This window comes from Stomoxys calcitrans, chromosome 4, assembly GCF_963082655.1.
Source record: "Stomoxys calcitrans chromosome 4, idStoCalc2.1, whole genome shotgun sequence".
Classification (NCBI taxonomy): Eukaryota; Metazoa; Arthropoda; class Insecta; order Diptera; family Muscidae; genus Stomoxys; species Stomoxys calcitrans.
In genome coordinates, this window is record NC_081555.1 from 53,886,258 (window position 1) to 53,891,417 (window position 5,160).

Consider the following 5,160-nt stretch of genomic DNA (forward strand, 5'->3'; position numbering starts at 1 on the left):
GGCAGTTACCGCAATTGAAACAACTTGTCTTAACAAAGTTCCTGGCAGGGATGGTAATTTCGATATTTAGGTAATTTTTTGACACTATTTAAACATCAAAAGTACTACCAATTTTCATTATACGTATTCGAAGACTCAAGAAATGAAAGAGTTTACCTATCGAAATTAGCAAAAATCCATTTTTTATTATTATCTTCCACCACAGGATGGGGGTATACTAATTTCGTCATTCTGTTTGTTACTACTCGAAATATTCGTCTCAGACCCCATAAAGTATATATATTCTTGATCGTCGTGACATTTTATGTCGATCTAGCCATGTCCGTCCGTCTGTTCGTCGAAAGCACGCTAACTTTCGAAGGAGTAAAGCTAGCCGCTTGAAATTTTACACAAATACTTCTTATTAGTGTAGGTCGGTTGGTATAGTAAATGGGCCATATCGGTCCATGTTTTGATATAGCTGCCATATAAGCCGATCTTGGGTCTTGACTTCTTAAGCCTCTAGAGGGTGCAATTCGTATCCGATTGGAATGAAATTTTGCACGACGTGTTTTGCTATGACTTCCAACTACTGTGCTAAATAGGTCAATAATCTGATATAGCTACCATATAAACCGATCTTGAATCTTGACTTCTTGAGCCTCTAGAGAGCGCAATTCTTATCAGATTTGAATTAAATTTCGCACGAAGTATTTTGTTATGATATCCAACAACTGTGCCAAGTATGGTTCAAATCGGTTCATTACCTGATATAGCTTTCATATAAACCGATCTGGGGACATGACTTTTTGAGCTTCTAGAGGACGCAATTACTATTCGATTTGGTTTAAATTTTGCAGGACGTATTTTATTATGACTTTCAACAACTGTGCCAAATAGGGTTCAAAGCGGTTCATAACCTGATATAGCTGCTTGATATCGCTCTAATAGCAGAGCAAATCTTTTCTTTTATCCTTTTTTTTATACCCTCCACCATAGGATGGGGGGTATACTAATTTCGTCATTCTGTTTGTAACTACTCGAAATATTCGTCTGAGACCCCATAAAGTGTATTTGTATTTGTATTTTATTATGATAAAACCCATACAAAAGACAGTATCTTATATAAAGCATGGGTTAGTAAATTGATAAATACAATGAGTTCAACAAGTTTTCATATAAATAGAACAATAATTGGTACAAAATATTTAACAATTTAAGCAAAGTTACTGATACAATATTTAAGTTAAAAAAAAGGTTAAAACAAATTAAAAAAAAGAAGAAAAAGAAACTTGTATATATTCTTGATCGTCGTGACATTTTATATCGATCTAGCCATGTCCGTCCGTCTGTCTGTCGAAAGCACACTAACTTCCGAAGGAGTAAAGCTAGCTGCTTGAAATTTTGCACAAATACTTGTTATTAGTGTTGGTCAGTTGGTATTGTAAATGGACCATATCGGTCCATGTTTTGATATAGCTGCCATAAAAATCGATGTTGCGTCTTGACTTCTTGAGCCACTAGTGTGCGCAATTCTTATCCGATTGGAATGAAATTTCGCACGACGTGTTTTGTCATGATATCCAACAACTATGCCAAGTATGGTTCAAATCGGTTTATAACCTGATATAGCTGTCATATAAACCCATCTTGGGTTTTGAGTTCTTTAGCCTCTAGAGGTCGCAATTATTATCCGATTTGCCTGAAATTTTGTACGACGGTTTCTCTCATGACCATCAACATTCGTGTTTATTATGGTCTGAATCGGTCTATAAACCGATACAGCTCCCATATAAATCGATCTCTCTATTTTACTTCTTGAGCCCCCAAAGGGCGCAATTCTTATTCGAATTGGCTGACATTTTATACAGGTCTCCGACATATAATTTAAGTGTGGAACCGGACTATATCTTGATATCGCTCTAATTGCAGAGCAAATCTTTCCTTTTATCCTTTTTTTTTGCCTAAGAAGAGATGCAGGGAAAAGAACTCGACAAATGCGATCCAAGGTGGAGGGTATATAAGATTGTTAAACATCAAAAGTACTACGGAACCCCCGAAAGTCTTTTGGTACTTTTTCGAGATTAGCCAATTTTCATTATATGTATTCGAAGACTCAAGAAATGCAAGAGTTTACCTATCGTATTTAGCAAAAATCCATTTATTATTTTTCCTAAATTTTATTAATGATGTAAGCCTAAAAATTCTAACAGAGGATAGATGTACAACTCCAATTATGAGGATATTACTTACAATAACGGCATTTGCCAGTTACATGAACCAGTAAAAACTGCATTGCATTTAGCTGGACTAAACTTCTGTATACCTACGATGATGAATTTTTGATGAACCTTCTACTGACAAAAAATTTGGGGGTTCGTTGTTTCCTAATTTTTGCTCTATATGGGAGCCATTTCAAAATATAGTTCGAGTTTAGATTCGGCCATAAAAAGGACGATCCCCATCAATGAACTGAAAACTGAAATCAGATTGCACTTATATACATGAGGGAAGTATTCCCATTATTCGTTAAAGAAATTTTCGTGGCCAAAGTTCAATTGCATTATATACGAGTAAAATGGCCTGCACACAGTACTTTTTATACCCTCCACCATAGGATGGGGGGTATACTAATTTCGTCATTCTGTTTGTAACTACTCGAAATATTCGTCTGAGACCCCATAAAGTATATATATTCTTGATCGTCGCGACATTTTATGTCGATCTAGCCATGTCCGTCCGTCTGTCCGTCCGTCCGTCCGTCCGTCTGTCTGTCGAAAGCACGCTAACTTCCGAAGGAGTAAAGCTAGCCTCTAGAAATTTTGCACAAATACTTCTTATTAGTGTAGGTCGGTTGGTATTGTAAATGGGCCATATTGGTCCATGTTTTGATATAGCTGCCATATAAACCGCTCTTGGGTCTTGACTTCTTGAGCCTCTAGAGTGCGCAATTCTCATCTGATTGGGATGAAATTTTGCACGACGTGTTTTGCTATGATATCCAATAACTGTGCCAAGTATGGTTCACATCGGTCCATAACCTGATATAGCTGCCATATAAACCGATCTTGGGTCTTGACTTCTTGAGCCTCTAGAGTGCGCAATTCTTAGCCGATTTTACTGAAATTTTGCACATAGTGTTTTAGTATCACTACCAACAACTGCGCTAAGTACGGTTCATATCGGTTCATAACCTGATATAGCTGCCATATAAACCGATCTTGAGTCTTGACTTCTTGAGCCTCTAGAGTGCGCAATTTTTATCCGATTGGACTGAAATTTTGCACGACGTGTTTTGTTATGATATCCAATAACTGTGCCAAGTATGGTTCACATCGGTCTATAACCTGATATAGCTGCCATATAAACCGATCTTGGGTCTTGACTTCTTGAGCCTCTAGAGTGCGCATTTCTTATCCGATTGGGATGAAATTTTGCACGACGTGTTTTGCTATGATATCCAATAACTGTGCCAAGTATGGTTCACATCGGTCCATAACCTGATGTAGCTGCCATAAAAACCGATCTTGGGTCTTGACTTCTTGGGCCTCTAGGGAGCGCAATTCTTATCCGATTTGCTTGAAATTTTGTACGACGGATCCTCTCATGACCATCAACATACGTGTTTATTAGGGTCAGAATCATATAAACATATAATTTAATTGTGGTCTAAACCGGATCATATCTTGATATCGCTCTAATAGCAGAGCAAATCTTTTCTTATATCATTTTTTGCCTAAGAAGAGATGCCGGGAAAAGAACTGACAAATGCGCTCCATGGTGGAGGGTATATAAGATTCGGCCCGGCCGAACTTAGCACGCTTTTACTTGTTATATATATTTCCCATTGTAATATATTTGCAAAATTTTGTGAGGGGAAGTTACTGCCTTAAAGAGTAAACGAGTAAAAGCTTGATAAAGGCGCTTTTACACGGCATGTGGATGTCTTATGACAAGTCACTTTTTGCATTCACATATAATTGAAAATGTTTGTCAAAATTGTCTATTTACATACTATTCATAATTTTTGCTATCACACCTGTATGTTATATTTGTATGACATAACCCAAAAATTTGAGCAAAAGCGGATTTTTTTATGCGCAATAATTGGTTAAGTTGTGAAAGAGCTAGTTAAATCATGAATTTGTGAAAACAATTTAATTTGGGGTTGATTTTATTCGACTGACAACAAAAACCGATGATTTCACCTTCTAATCGAAAAAAATTACATGTGCTATTTTGAAAAGTGATTTAGTTTCGCTTGTATCACACAACATGTGCAAAATTTGACATGTCATAAGACATCTACATGCCGTGTTATAGAGCCTTAAGTTCGGCCAGGCCGTATCTTGGGAACCCACTACCATGGATTCTGCTAAAATATGGGAGCTATATCTAGTTATAGACAGAATAGAATATAGACGAATACTTTGCGCAGTTGTTGAGTGAGTTGAGAGTCATAACAGAACACTTTATGCAAAATTTCAGCCAAATCGGATAAAAATCGTGGCTTGTAAGGGCTCAATAAATCAAATCGGGAGATCGGTTTATATGGTAGCTATATCATGTTCTTAACCGATTTGAACCGTACTTGGAACAGTTGTTGGAAGTCGTAACAGAACACTTTACGCAAATCGGACAAAAATGGCGGCTTCGAGGGGCTCAGGATGTCAATTTGGGAGATCAGTTTATATGGGAACTATATCAGGTTATAGACCGATTTGGACCGTACTTGGTTCCGTTGTTGGAAGTTATAACGGAATTTCAGCCAAATCGGAAGGAAATTGAGGCTTTCAGGGGCTCAAGAAGTTAAATCGGGAGATAGGCTTATATGGGAGCCATATCCAAATCTGAACCTATATGGCCCATTTGCCTACCTACATCAATATAAAGTATCTGCGCAAAAGCGGCTAGCTCTACGCGTTCGACCGCTGTCGTGATTTCGACAGACAAACGGACGGACGGACATGCCTAGTTCGAAACAGAATTTCGAGGCGATCAAGAATATATATACTTTATGGGATCCTATAAAATAAGAAAATTTCGTAAGAAATTTCTGCTTACTTGCACTTTTAGGTAGGGCTGCGGAGTCGGGCAAATTTTACTTCGACTCCGACTGTGGGAAGATTTATCGACTTCAACTGCGGAGTCGACTCCGACCACTTAACTTTTTTAACAAAA